The sequence below is a fragment of the Erythrolamprus reginae genome, chromosome 1 (genome assembly GCF_031021105.1).
Source record: "Erythrolamprus reginae isolate rEryReg1 chromosome 1, rEryReg1.hap1, whole genome shotgun sequence".
Classification (NCBI taxonomy): domain Eukaryota; kingdom Metazoa; phylum Chordata; class Lepidosauria; order Squamata; family Dipsadidae; genus Erythrolamprus; species Erythrolamprus reginae.
This window is the reverse complement of record NC_091950.1, coordinates 351,718,890-351,734,436: the sequence shown is the minus strand read 5'-3', so window position 1 is coordinate 351,734,436 and position 15,547 is coordinate 351,718,890. Positions and strand designations below refer to the sequence as shown.

Sequence of the window (15,547 nt, the reverse complement as noted above, 5' to 3'; positions counted from 1 at the left end):
ATTGACATTTTATAATAGTGGCATACTTTGGGAGATAAAAATGTACTTACTCTTTGGTATGCATTATTCTTGCTATACCTGATATGCTAAAATTGCAATTTAAGAAACCAAATCAGCATGATACAATTATTGTTACAGTTCCATTCAGAAACAAATGGGTAAACAACCAGTTGCAAAATAGGTATAATGTGATGCCATGCCCAAACATTCACTAACGTCACTGTTGCTACACTCTGCTCTATGTATCGGCAACTCCTTAAAAACATTTCAACCCAGAAGAGTTTCATTTCAACTACATAAGAGTTTAACACCATTGACTAATATAGTTTTCCCTAACTTGATGCCCTTCAGATGTATTACATTTCAAATCCTGTCATTCTTTCATGGCATCTGAAGTAGATCAAATTGAGAAAAGCTGGATTGGTGGGTACAAGTACATTTGGACAACTGGCTGGGGAGTTTCTGCTATAGAATGGCACAAATCAATCATTCGCATACCATGATGCTCCCATCTCTGTTTAATTTTTCACTGGACAGCTCTTTATTGGTACCATTGTGCTACATCTGAAAAGGCTGCCTGTTACTGATGCAAGCTGACTCATACTGAGCCATCGTCACCTCATGAAAAATGTACAGGGACTGCAAGCCATACCATCCTGATGTGTCTGTTCTCTTTCCTTCTTTTTAATTTTAATGTTGCCTGATTTAATCACTCACAAGCATGTATGTCAAAGAATTAACATCTTATCAGAAAATGTTCAAGGGTTCCACAAATTGGAAAGGCAATTAAAGCTTAATTGAAGAATGCTGCCGGCCAAAATTAACAAGAGAAGAATGTTCGTGGTGTGGCAAGGGAAGATTCCTTGAAAGTTAGCTTGATTGATTCCTAATAAAGACTTAGACAGATCCTTATAGCCTGTTTTTCCCAAAATAAGATATCCCCAGATAATAAGCCCAATCGGGCTTTTTGAGTGCATGGCAGTAAAGCCAAGCATTTATTTCAGGGCTCAAAAAATATAAGACAGTTTTATTTTGGGGAAAACAATGGTAATTTCTTTGGAAGGAAGTGCTTCCTAGTATGGCAGTATTTTGTAAATCTGAAATTTCTGTCCACAAAGGCCTTCTAAAATATAATCTCTTCCCACAATTGCAAAGAAGAAAGCCTCCGTTCTGTAGTTTATCACAGATAAGATCCCCTGCCCACTCTTACAAGACTTTAAAGTGCAGTCGCTGGTATCAATTCTTTTCTCTTTGTCCTTCCCTAAATTATTAAAAGCTGTGGAATAGGTAAGATTTATTTTTGTTCTGTTCTAGTTATATAAACACCTTTTAGTATTCTTTTGTTTCCTTTATCCTTGCTATCGTTACAGTAAAGCAAAATATGTCAATTATTAGTATGTTTATCTTGACTTTATTGATAATGTGACTTTCAAATAGCTTCTTCCATTTTGTCTAAGCCTGAACAGACTAAATTTCACTTCTTTCCCCCCCAACTCTGCTCACCCCTTTGTATGTGTGCATATGCATACATATTTTGTGTGTAGATATGCATACACACATCCATACACATATGTATTTACTGATCCAGCCTTTTTGGCTGGGGGGACATGTATGGTCTTCTTAAATTATTTTGTGGAAAATAAGTACAGAGCATGCATTTTGATGGATAAAATAATTAGACAAATGAAATTGAAAATAAATCAATATTCACATAGATTCATGTATTATAATAAACCTGAATGTGATTTGCCTTGTTTTTATTAGTGCAATGTTTCACTAGTCACTTATGTTTTGCACATCATGGTTTATAGTTTAGTATTTTGTCTGAATCTACCATGAGGAACAATGCATATAAACCACATATAAGATGTTAGACTTTAAAGGCTCTTCAATATCTATATTTTAGAAGATACTTACAATGAAGGAAAAATGTAATGAATTCATATTCATTAAGATTCTAGAAAAAGGATGGATCTACCAAGAATGTCAAGGATGTGGTTAAGGTGCTGAGGTGTCTCCCAGGGGCCACTGCCAGCAGGGACAGGAGGCGGATTACAAACATTGTTAAGACTGTGAGTAAAGGTAATAACGTTGATGTGGTGGTGCATCTTGGCACAAATGATTTGTCCCAGAGAAATGTTAATGTAGTAAAAAGAGATTTTCAATGTCTAAGTGTGGAGCTGGGTAAAATAACTGATTCAGTGACTTTCTCAGAGGTGTTACCGGTTTGTGGCCAAGAGGATAAAACAACGTGTATCAGAGAGTTTAATGTGTGGTTAAGGCAGTGGTGTAAAGCTGAAGGTTTTGGCTATGTAAGTCATGATGTCAGTAGGTGGTCTAATAGGGAGTTGTTTAAGAGGGATGGTTTGCATCCATCATACAGAGGTACCCAGGTGCTCGGTGAGGAATTCAGAACTTTTTTGGACAGGCATTTAAACTAGGTAAAGGGGACAGAGATGTAACTGATGTGGGTGATTTCTGTCCCCGACCAATGAGGATAAAGCAGTTTTTGGAAGCTTATGAAAAGGGAGCTGCAAATAATATAGATGTAGTTGTTGATGATAAGGGGCAAACTAATAACGAAAATAATGTTCTTCGGGTAATGTGCACAAATACTCGAAGCTTGAGCAACAAGCTCTGTGAATTAATGGCCATAATATCTAGAGATAATTTGGACCTGGTTGCCATAACTGAGACATGGTTTAAGGATTCTAATGAATGGGAAATATCCATACCAGGATATACACTGTATAGGAAGGATAGAATAGAGAGAAGGGGAGGTGGAGTAGCCATTTATATTAAAGAAAGTCTAAAAACAACACTAATTCAAAATACATGTCAAGATCTAGAGACTCTCTGGATTTGCATGCAAAATAAAGAAGGTTCTGTCATTAGAATTGGGGTGATCTATAGGCCTCCAGGGCAATCCGAGGAATATGACAACAAGATGGTGGATGAAATTACCCAAATGGCAGTAAAGGGAGATATTGTGGTTATGGGTGATTTCAACATGCCTGATGTTGACTGGAATATCCCCAGTGCCCTTAAATGCAAAAGTAAGAATATAGTAGAGGCCTTTACAGGAGCAGCTCTGGCACAGCTGGTTAAGACACCAACTAGAGGGGAGAATATTCTAGATTTAGTTTTTACGAATGGGAATTGGGTTTCAGATGTCAAGGTGGGAGAAAATTTAGGTTGCAGTGACCATCTATGTTTGTGGTTTGATGTAAAAACTCATTGTGAGCAATCCTATAATGCAACCAAAGTATTGGATTTCAGAAAAACAAATTTTAATGCAATGGGAGAATATTTAGATAATGAATTAAAGGGGAGGGATAAAATGGCAGGAGCGAGCATCCAGTGGACTGTATTAAAAAAGGCCATCTTAAAAGCCACTGGACTGTATGTAAGACAAATAACTAAAGGTAAAAGGAAGAAGAAACCGCTATGGTTTAGCAATGATGTAAGGGCTATAGTCAATGAAAAAAAGGCTGCCTATAGGAGGTATAAAGAGTCTGGAAGTATAGCTGATAGGGAGGTATATAAAATGAGACAGAAGGAGGCGAAACAGATAATATATGCTGCTAAAGCCTCAAAAGAGGAAGAAATTGCCAAATCTGTAAAGAAGGGGGATAAAACCTTCTTCAGATATATTAATGATAAGAAGAAGAAAAACTGCGGCATCATGAAGCTTAGTACCGGGAATAATACATGCATTAATGGGAATAAGGAGATCGCTGACCATTTCAATAGCTACTTCTGTTCAGTTTTCTCAAAAGACACCTTACAAAATAATACTATAGAGGGATATAGCATTGCTTCCAGCTGTACGGATTCAGCTCCAGTGATCTTAGAAGCCGATGTCTTAGAAGAACTTGAACGATTAAAGATAAATAAGGCAATGGGTCCAGATGGCATCCACCCTAGAGTTCTTAAAGAACTCAGATCTGTCCTTGCTACCCCCCTGACTGATTTGTTTAACCAATCCTTGTTAACAGGAGAAGTTCCTGAGGATTGGAGAATGGCCAGTGTTGTGCCTATTCACAAGAAGGGCAGTAGAGAAGAAGCTGGTAACTACAGGCCAGTTAGCTTGACATCAGTTGTAGTTAAAATGATGGAGACTCTACTCAAAAAGAGGATAAATCAGCACCTAAAAAACAATAACTTATTAGACCCAAATCAGCATGGCTTTACTGAAGGCAAATCATGTCAGACTAATCTCATTGATTTCTTTGACTATGTCACAAAGGTGTTGGATGAAGGTGGTGCCGTGGATATTGCCTACCTGGACTTCAGCAAAGCCTTTGATACGGTTCCACATAAAGAGCTGATAGATAAATTAGTGAAGATTGGACTTAATCCCTGGATAGTTCAATGGATTTGCAGCTGGCTGAAGCGTAGACATCAGAGAGTTATTGTTAATGGCGAGTATTCTGAGCAGAGTCAGGTTACAAGTGGTGTGCCACAAGGATCTGTTCTGGGTCCTATTCTTTTTAATATATTTGTGAGTGACATAGGGGAAGTTTTGGTAGGGAAGGTTTGCCTATTTGCCGATGACTCTAAAGTGTGCAATAGGGTTGATATTCCTGGAGGCGTCTGTAATATGGTAAATGATTTAGCTTTACTAGATAAATGGTCTAAGCAATGGAAACTGCAGTTTAATGTTTCCAAATGTAAAATAATGCACTTGGGGAAAAGGAATCCTCAATCTGAGTATTGTATTGGCAGTTCAGTGTTGGCAAATACTTCAAAAGAAAAGGATTTAGGGGTAGTGATTTCTGACAGTCTCAAAATGGGTGAACAGTGCAGTCAGGCGGTAGGGAAAGCAAGTAGGATGCTTGGCTGCATAGCTAGAGGTATAACAAGCAGGAAGAGGGAGATTATGATCCCACTATATAGAATGCTGGTGAGACCACATTTGGAATACTGTGTTCAGTTCTGGAGACCTCACCTACAAAAAGATATTGACAAAATTGAACGGGTCCAAAGACGGGCTACAAGAATGGTGGAAGGTCTTAAGCATAAAACGTATCAGGAAAGACTTAATGAACTCAATCTGTATAGTCTGGAGGACAGAAGGAAAAGGGGGGACATGATCGAAACATTTAAATATATTAAAGGGTTAAATAAGGTCCAGGAGGGAAGTGTTTTTAATAGGAAAGTGAACACAAGAACAAGGGGACACAATCTGAAGTTAGTTGGGGGAAAGATCAAAAGCAACATGAGAAAATATTATTTTACTGAAAGAGTAGTAGATCCTTGGAACAAACTTCCAGCAGATGTGGTAGATAAATCCACAGTAACTGAATTTAAACATGCCTGGGATAAACATATATCCATCCTAAGATAAAATACAGAAAATAGTATAAGGGCAGACTAGATAGACCATGAGGTCTTTTTCTGCCGTCAGACTTCTATGTTTCTAAGGGTCCTTATATTAAGAGAGAGTTGAGAAAATGAATACTAGGGAAGAAGTAGTGATTTTAGACATACAAGGAAATTATAAGAAAAAATTACAAAGTATTCCTACTTATTAGAGAGTTTGGAAACATTTTGTTCTGATCTTATTAGGTGATCTCTCCACATTATTAAAATTTGAGTTGATAATATGGAGAGATGACCTAATGAGATCAGAACAAAATGTTCCCTAAGTCTGTATTTTTATCAGCAGGAATACTTTAAAATATATATCTATATATTAATAGTTCTTACAATTATAGTAATACTAAGAAATTATATTAATACAATAATTGAGAAATACATTTCTACACATCTCATCTTATTCTTTGTTCTAGAATATGTCTCAACAGTCAAAACATGTAGCTGACCTAAAATGACTTTCTGTACTTCTGGAATTCTCTGGATGCTCCTAGAGGAAATCTGTTAATGATGGTCAATAGTGCACAGAATTGTGACACATCTGGAAGTTGTCTATATGAGGCTAAACAAATCCAATGGGATTTCACTCACTACTTAAATACTAAATGGGGTAATTAGAAAGACTATACAATGCTTCTACATTTCCGTTATGGATCTATTCCTATCAAGGGTGAAAAACATTAATCCCAAATTGCAAGAGTTACAGACTGATACTCCATAAATAATTCAACTAAATTGGTGTGTAGATGCAGTCCCACCAAGCACAAATTTACTCATAGTTTATTATTATTATTTATTAGATTTGTATGCCGCCCCTCTCTGTAGCCTCGGTTTATCAATGATCACACTGGTTCTACAGCATCTAGTGAAATAAACGGGTGTTATTTGTAATGTTACCTTAAGATTTCCGTGCTATTTCCATTCATAAACTAGGTAGTACTGATGTCAGTTCTTCCTTAATCTAAAAAAAGAGTATTCAGAAAGTAACTGCGTTTTATTAGTTATTATATTATGTTGCTTTTCCTTTAGGCCCAGTCATTATTTCTCAGCATAAAATCATCCAGCAAGATGGACAGAGACTTGAGCCTCAGCATCAGTTCAATATTTTATACAGTACAGTATAATTGATAACCTGCTACAATTGCAATGAAAACTATCTGGGAGAAAATAGGTTCTGTGCCCAGTGGCCCTTTGCACTACATGTTTTTTGTATTGCGTCACATTTCTGGATTTAATATATCCAATAGTTGTTGTGTAGCTTGTCAGCAGATGTTCCAGGGCTTGTGGTCTTAGCTATATTAAATCATAGTGCATCTGACACATCATGTGTTTTCTGTTGGGGTGAAGAAAATCCATTTGAATGGGTCTCAGCCACAAACAGTAGAGAAGTGGTTTATAGCATTCTCCATTTAGTACCATTGTATTGGATTTTTAAATATATTGTGATTTTAAGACACTGTTCAAAAGAGTACCAGACAACATGTTTATTGTTACAAATCATGAGCTACAATGTCAGATTCCTTATGTTGTAAAACTGGAGTTGATGCCCCCTGAGGCAGCCAATGCCCCTTATGTCTAACAAATGGATGGCTAATGGTTATGAGTTTTTTCAGTAGTGCCTGAATGGAACTGGGAAATGATTTTCTTTAGAAAAAAAAAAAAGGCCAAAAGACCAGAATTAGAGGAGGTTGTTGACCATACCTCCTGGCCTTTCGGAAGCTCCTTAAAACCCACCTCTGTCATCAGGCATGGGGGAATTGACATGTTCCCTCCCCCTAGGCTTATAAAATTTATGCATGGTACGCTAGTATGTATGATTGGTTTTAATTTGTGGTGTTTTTAAAATTAACTTAAATATTAGATTTGTTTTACATTGTATTGTTATTGCTGTGAGCCGCCCCGAGTCTGCGGAGAGGGGCGGCATACAAATCTGATTAAACTTAAACTTTCTCTGGAAAAATACCTGTATTGAATTTACTTAGAAATCGAATAGTATAAACAAGAGATTTGTTGGGATGTGAATTTTATAAACGCATCATATTAGGCTTAATCTGAATACACGTGTCAATATTACAGAAATATAAGTCTCTCGTAAATTCCTTCCACAGTTACTAAAGATATTGAGACCTTTGAAATGTTTCAAGCAGTTGGGATGCATGCCTTAATCACTAAGGCTTAATTCACATTTATAGCCAGTGATCATATGGCTTGTTTCTGGTAGAACATGCTATAGGAATCCAGCACTGTGATTTATTGAACACGCTACAGTTAAGAAAACTATAGCTATGCATCATGTATAAACCAAAAGGCCAGCATATACTGAAAATCTCTAATACCTTTTTGCCTTTTTTGCTCCATTTTGCCAATTGGGTCCTGTTTTTCATTTTATAATGAATCAAATGACCTTCACAAAGCAGCAACCAAAGCTTTTAGTACCTTGTGTTGATTTCTTTTAATGCGTTCATCTTAAAAATTGATCAGTGGTTGTGTCTGAGAGTAATGTTGCAAGACAAGAATCTAATAAAATTGTTAGACAATAAATAAATATTATGCTGGGGGGGGATTGGGATACATATAAATTGGTATTGGATGAGTAAGATCAGATGTTAGATAACACAATGCTAAGGGAAATAAAAAGTATTTGCGGGGAGGGATATCCCTATGTCTCTGCTTTTATCTATTATATCTACTACCCAGTATGATACCAGTTATAATCTAGCATTCACTGAACTTTTTCCTGTTCAACAACCACACCAGGGATGTAATGATATTACTAGTTATCTTGGTGGTACTGAGATGAAACCAAAAATAGAATAAATATCAGCTAGCTGTGCAAATTTTATTATGTAAAATACACTTCACAGCAAACAATACTATGGGCCAATTTGGAAAGATTTTTCTTTGAAGTCCTGCCAGCTTGACTCAATTTGTCCATTATAAGCAGTTCTTCTAGGAAAAATTGCCGTATACTTACTGGAAATAAACTCCACTCAGAAAGCAATGCTGAATAGTTGTTGTGCTATTCTTCTACAATTCCAGATATTGGGTGGGAGGCAAAATTTTCAGACTGCCGCATAAAAAGTTACTCACAAGGACACAGTTGTTTTTCCTTTTAAAGAAGAGCTGGGGGCATATTAGTCTTGGAACACATCTGCTAAACCATTAGCCCACCATGCTAGTCAACAAAAGCACCATTCCAAGCATCACCTAACATCAGTATAGAAAAGAATTCCAGCAACCATTTCTTTTGCAGCAAAGTGGTTCTATTGACACAGCATTGCCCCACTCTCCCCTATTCAGTAGCACATCCTCCACTATAAATAATAAATACAAGTGGAAACCATTTTGAAAGTGCTTCTTTGAAATTTACTGGCCTGTGAAGCAAGAGGGCATAGAAAGAGCGCTGATGAGGGAATGTTCTGAAAGCTCACATCAACCAACATTTATGTCACACAGTGTCCAATAGTGCACTGGGACACTTGCAAGTGACTGTCAAACATATATATCAACAAAAAAAAATCACACATATACACACATTTGTGTGTGTGTGTGTGTATGTGTGTGTGTCACATGTTTTGGCTGAATTTGAAAATTAAGGGAGACTAGGATAGATCTATTTCAGCCTTATTCTGGCCTCATCGGCTAGCCATAGCCTTACTAGGACTTGAACTTGCAGCCTTTGCCTTATAAGGCAGAGAATTAACCACTAGGCTACAGTAGCCAATCCCTTCAGCTCTGTATGTATATATATAATTATATATTATATATATATAGTAAAATTATCAGCAAAAACATGTTACAAACACACATACACACACACACATCTCTCCCTAGTAGCCACTGAATTCTGGTTGACCATGAATATTTCTAATAGTTTTTAGCTTGAATACTGGTGATGATGCGATACACCCATAGCATTTTCTTCTTACAACAGAGGAGTGAAAAGACATTCACTACCTTCTGGAAATTGTTTTTCTTTCCAGGGGTTTTAAAATTATCTTTCATCCAAGTACTAACTAGATATAATCCTGCTCAGTTTTTCTACAGCCAATCAATGTTGGTACCTACCATAAGACTCCCCTTTAAACTTCTCTATAGGGGAGCCATCATTGCATGAGGACAGCAAATATTTTGGCCTTCAGGATAGGAATGCATAAACAATTCCATTCCTTTTCTCCTATTTCTTCACTCCTTCCCAGTTCAGTCACTTTGGGCCAACCTATTTCCTTAGGGTTACACTCCTGTAATCTCTCTGACAGCACAACCTATGACTAGGGATTTCAAATACAGTACTATAATCTTAGCATACCTAGAGGGCTGAATACTGAGCAATCTTTTTTTTAAATGTACTAATGGTTTTTAAGAAAAACAGACATCCAAGCAACTAAGATATACAGATGATATGAGAGGGAGGAGGGACACGGAGGGATTTGAAGATCAGTAGCTTTCCATGTAAAAAGAAGCAAAGGATGGATCCATTAGAGCTCCCTAATCTTCAACACAATCATCATATTATTCCTATACTGTATGTGGTTTTGATTCAAGTTCAAGTCAGAATGTAATGATCAAACTTTTTTTTTTCATTTTCCCCTCTAGGAATGAAATCAGACTACACTGCTTGCCCTGTTATTTCACTTTTTATCTCATTGGTCACATGAACTACACTAATTTAATGGAAAGGGCTGTGAATGAATTGTGGCCATGTGGAAGCTGCGGCAAACTGTAGGTTTCTATGTCCTTCTTAATCCATCCTAATGGCACTGTTCTGTTGTGTGATCAAGGCATCTCTCTCAAGCCATCTGAATTCTTAATCTTTGACCAACAATTCATTTTGGTTGACCTAATAATAAGATCTCTTGCCCGTTATAACCCATTCCATCAAAGATAAATTCAGTTCCTGTGATTTTTCATTTCAATCATGGTTTAAAGCCCATATGAAAATTGAATGAGATGAAAGAAGTGGTTTGGTGATAGCCTACACCCCCCACCCCCCAGCTCTAGCAATTGAAAATGCTACTTCACTAGCTTTAAGTTGCAAATCCTGACTCTCTTGGTTAGGAAGTCTAAGTATCTACCTGTCAGAGTAGATAACTCACCCCACCCTTGTCCACCCACCCACTGAAGTCTGAGGCAGCACAAGAAATTTTCAAGTACAGTTAAACCACCAAGGAAACTATTTTTGACTTGTTGAGGTATTTGAAACAGCCCCCCCCCTCTCTCACACACATTACCCTTTAAAAATACTTAGGCTCCAACTATGTTACCACTGACACACAACTGAGGATGACTGCAAGCTTGAATTAAATGGTCAGCATCTTAAGAATAGAACAAATGCAGACAAGCCCTTCATGGCACCGGGCCAGAATATCTCAGGGACCGCCTTCTGCCGCACAAATCCCAGCGACCAGTTAGGTCCCACAGAGTGGGTCTTCTCCAGGTCCCGTCAACCAAACAATGTCGCTTGGCGGGACCCAGAGGAAGAGCCTTCTCTGTGGTGGCCCCGACCCTCTGGAACCAACTCCCCCCAGAGATTAGAATTGCCCCCACCCTCCTTTCCTTTCGTAAGCTGCTTAAAACCTACCTCTGCCGCCAGGCATGGGGGAACTAAGATACACTTTCCCCCTAGGCCTTCACAATTTTATGTATGGTATGTTTGTATATTTATTTATTTATTTATTACTTAGATTTGTATGCCGCCCCTCTCCGAAGACTCGGGGCGGCATACATGACTGGTTTTTATATAATGGGTTTTTAACTGCTTTTTTAGTATTGGATTTTGTTGTATTGTTTTACTGCTGTTGTTAGCCGCCCCGAGTCTGCGTAGAGGGGCGGCATACAAATCCAATAAATAATAATAATAATAATAATAATAATAATAATAATAATAATAATAATAAGTCCTCCCTGAGGACTCTCTATAACTCCCTAAGTTTTTCCCTATATCACAGGGTCCTTGACTAGTCACTGAGTCCAGTCATGCCAGTTCTTCACCTTTACCCAATGACTGCATTCCCGCAACTCATCTTGGGTACTGAACCATCATCTTAATTGAAAGATGAAGCCTAGCCTAAAGGCATTCAGTGATCGAACATACAAGACCTTTACCTGTCCCACAAAGCGTGTTGCAGGAACCAGGTCGTTGCCTTTCCTCCCTCTCTCTTATACCCATCCCACTATCACCACCGCCTACCTAAAAGTAACCCCATAGTTGCCTTGTTTCTGTGGACAGCACTTCACTGAAATTCAACCTCAGCTCTCCAAATCTGAAGCCAGCGTTCTTGGTCTAAGAGCCACGGTGGCGCAGTGGTTAGAGCGCAATACTGCAGGTTACTTCTGCTGATCACCAGCTGCCAGCAGTTTGGCAGATCGAATCTCACTAGGTTCAAGGTTAACTCAGCCTTCCATCCTTCCAGGTAAAATGAGGACCCAGATTGCTGGAGGGTATTATATGCTGGCTCTGTAAACCACCTACAGAGGGCTGTAATAGCACCGTGAAGCGGTATATAAGTCTAAATGAATAATAATAATAATAATAATAATAATAATAATAATAATAATAATAATAATAATTTATTAGACCTGTATGCTGACCCTCTCTGAGGACTCGGAGCGGCTCACAATAAATAATACAAATATAAATCTAATATGGGCCTACCCAGATATGCCCATGTCTCATCAACACTCCGCAGCCTCCACTGGCTGCTGATCAATTTCCGGTCACACTTCAAAGTATTGGTTATGACCTATAAAGCCCTACATGGCATCAGACCAGAATACCTCCAAGACCGCCTTCTGCCGCATGAATCCCAGCAACCGGTTAGGCCCCACAGAGTCAGTCTTCTCTGGGTCCCGTCGATTAAACAATGTCGTCTGGTGGCACCCAGGGGAAGAGCCTTCTCTGTGGCGGCCCCGGCCCTCTGGAACCAACTCCCCCCAGAGATTAGGACTGCCCCCACCCTCCTCGCCATTCATAAATTATTAAAAACTCATTTTTGCTGCCAGGTATGGGGAAATTAACACACACACCAATTATCAAGGTTGGCGTATGGTTTGATTGGATTGTGTGATTATTTTATTATAAGGGTTTTAAACTATATTTTTTAATAATTGGATTTGTACATTGCTTATGTTGTTGTGAGCCGCCCCGAGTCTTTGGAGAGGGGCGGCATATGAATCTAATTAATAATAATAATAATAATAATAATAATAATTATTATTATTATTATTATTATAAAGTTATAAAAACCCATTATAAAAAGCAGTCATACAATTGTCTTTCCTTATCTCATATCTCATATATATTCTCTCCTTATCTATCTATCTATCTATCTATCTATCTATCTATCTATCTATATATATATATCATATATCATATATATATATATATATCATATATATTCTCTCCATATATCTTATATCATATATATTCTCTTCTTTTTTACTTTCTATCTTTATATATATTACTTAATGTCTATTCTCTTCCATATGTATTGTATATTGGACAGAGAATAAATAAATAAATAAATAAATAAATAAAATAAATAAAATAAAATAAATAAATAAATAAATAAATAAATAAATCCACACAAACCATACATAAAATAAACAGCTAGGGGGATATCAGTTTCCCCAAGCCTGGCGACACAGGTGGGTTTTCAGGAGCTTGCGAAAGGCAAATGCGATTGTCTTGCCCTGATTGAAAGAGGGAACGGTCACTTACTCTCCTGCCTTTCTTCCTCTGCAGCCAAGAATTCGACTAAACCAGCTTCTGCCCGGGCCGCTTCCTCTGCAATCTGGAATCCATGCAGACTAGTCCGACCGCTCGTTCAGCTCTTCTCTTCCGCCGCCTCTCCGGGAGCGGAACACCGCAGCTTTCCCTTTCCAAAGCAACCTCCCTCTGCCGGAGCTTGTGACGCCAAGAGGCTTCTCTGAGCACGTTTATTTACGGATGAAATGAACGGAATCACTTTCCTCCCAAGAGCTTTTGCTCGCCCCACGTGGAGAGGCAGGGTTTAAAGCTTTCAGGTGGAAAGCCATCCCGGAGTCTCCGGAGATGGGCGTGGTACCGGGGCAGACTTGAGCTAGCGGGTTCCCCCCCCCCCCCCAGACTTAAAAGGAAAAAAAAGATGTTGCGGGTGTTTGGTCCCTCGTGGAGATTGCACGCGCGTTCAAGGTGGTGCCCGGGAGAGTTAAGAGCATCCTTCGCCTGCAGTGGGTGTTACCTGTATCACCTGCTACTCATAGCGATTTTGGTGAAAGAGCACGTGCGATGCTGGAATGTCCCAGCGGAGCTCAGGAATCTGAAGACTTAAAATATTAAATCACCGGATGCTTTTGATGGAAATCGGCCCCCTGGGTAATTCACATCCATCCAGGAATTCAATATCCATTTGATTGCTTACGTTCTGGCCATCCACGGTTCGCCCTTTGGAAAGTCTGACTCCCATCCGGGTTTTATCACTATTGTAAATCGGATTCCCCTAAATAGTTTCTTCCAAGCATTATCCAACCTCGTTTCAGCATCGAATATTACCATAATGAATTTTGCTGACTTCCCTCTCCTGTTTCTATTGCAATTACTTGTCTATTGATCTGACTTGTGGGAGAGCAGTTTGTTAAAAGTAGGCTGATTGCTCTTCACTAGCTGAATTCTCCTCCTTCTTCAGTAGGTCATCAACCAACAGGTAGAGACATAAACTGATCACAGCAGTGCTGCAGAATGGGATGAGTGCACTCCGCAGTCTTACAATGAACTTGGATTTCTCTGGTGTGTCTTGCCTGCTTTCCTTACTTGTTTCTTCTTATAATTTTTTTTAAAAAGAGACCCTAATTGAATTTCTACTTGTACCAGCCAAATTATTGCTAAAACAAGGAAAACATCTTCTGTATATATCATCTCATATATAGCTGGCATGATAAATTCTGGTCTATGGCATTGGTTGAGAATGTTTCTGATAAAAGCCATTTGGCAGTGCAAAGTAGACATCATTCTTCTACAAGTACAGGATTTTATTATTTATAAAAGATAAGCATCCTGGTAACATTCTGTACTAAAAATTATGGCCAAATTAAATTGTACCAGAATCATGTAAATGTTAATATTTTTTATAATAAAATGATATCAAATTTTGAAAGGAAGCAAACTACCCCATTTCTGAATTCCGTCTTCACATTTGCACTAGAAATTATTTCACCTCCACGAGTGCCTAGACAGAACACAGCAGCTTTATTCCTCTGTAATTGTCAGACCCAACTTTCTTTCTTTCTTTTTCTTTCTTTCTTTCTTAGATTTGTATGCCGCCCTTCTCCAAAAACTCGAGGCGGCTCACAAATGGAAAATTTTGTTGCTTTCCTGCCTCCGATTTCTTCCCTCTCGCTCTGCGAAACCAGTTTACTAAACTTTCCTTTGACTGCTGTACATACCAAGACATAAACCAGTTTACATATAATGACTGGGCTTCTATATGTTCATCAACATTAAGCAACCACGTTAGTGTGCTGTGTGAATCCAGATTCACAACCTGCTGCTATTGCTTCAGACAGATGCTGCTGTGACAACAGAAGGGCAGATTAAAGCAATCCTGTCCAGTGATAGTTAAAATCCATGGTACAACTCCATTACAGTACCTCTATACTAGGGGTGGGTTCCTGTTCCTCCGAGATTGCCTGAACCGGTAGCAGTCATCTGTTTTGTGATTTTTTAAAAACTTTTTTTTAAATTGTTTTGAACTATTTTCCTGACCTGCTGCTTGTAAAAGGCCCTCCCACCACCGCTTGGTCTATACCAACCTTTATTCCTTCACCCAAAACATAATTGATCAGCTCAGCTATGTTTCGGGCTGATTCTAGCCATGGAGAATACGCAGATGTAAAATTGCATGAAGGGATGTGGACGTGTGGAGTGAACATACATGCACAAAACACTGTGATGTGAACTGGTGCACTGGTAAGTGGAGCCACACCTGCTCTGTACCCGCCCACCCTATGAAATACTGCACCAAGCCAGCATTTTTTCAAGTGAGGAGGGGTTCAATTCCCAAGTGAGTTAAAAGACAATAGATAAAGAGTCTATTCTACAGAAGTTATTAACTGCAACCAAATGCAGGTAGTATGGAAGGCAATGTGAGGGATCCAAAGCCCTGTATGGAATCTCTTTTCACAGGAGGAA

The 15,547-nt window shown here is 38.6% G+C and overlaps 1 protein-coding gene and 1 long non-coding RNA gene across 4 annotated transcripts in view; one reads left to right on the top strand and one right to left on the bottom strand.

Annotated features, from left to right (window-relative positions):
* The window catches only part of DAAM2 (dishevelled associated activator of morphogenesis 2), a 267,666-nt gene extending 254,331 nt beyond the window's left edge, over window positions 1-13,335 (bottom strand). The window contains exon 1 of the mRNA XM_070734270.1: window positions 13,100-13,335. The gene's annotated coding sequence lies outside the window, so the exon portion shown is untranslated. The remainder of the gene's footprint in view (window positions 1-13,099) is intronic.
* LOC139157473 (uncharacterized) overlaps window positions 1-14,505 on the top strand; it is a 50,802-nt gene extending 36,297 nt beyond the window's left edge. For all 3 annotated transcript variants that reach the window (XR_011557495.1, XR_011557494.1, XR_011557493.1), the window contains exons 3-4: window positions 9,976-10,101; window positions 13,124-14,505. This is a non-coding gene — a long non-coding RNA (uncharacterized lncRNA). The remainder of the gene's footprint in view (window positions 1-9,975; window positions 10,102-13,123) is intronic.
* Window positions 14,506-15,547: the final 1,042 nt, after the last annotated feature.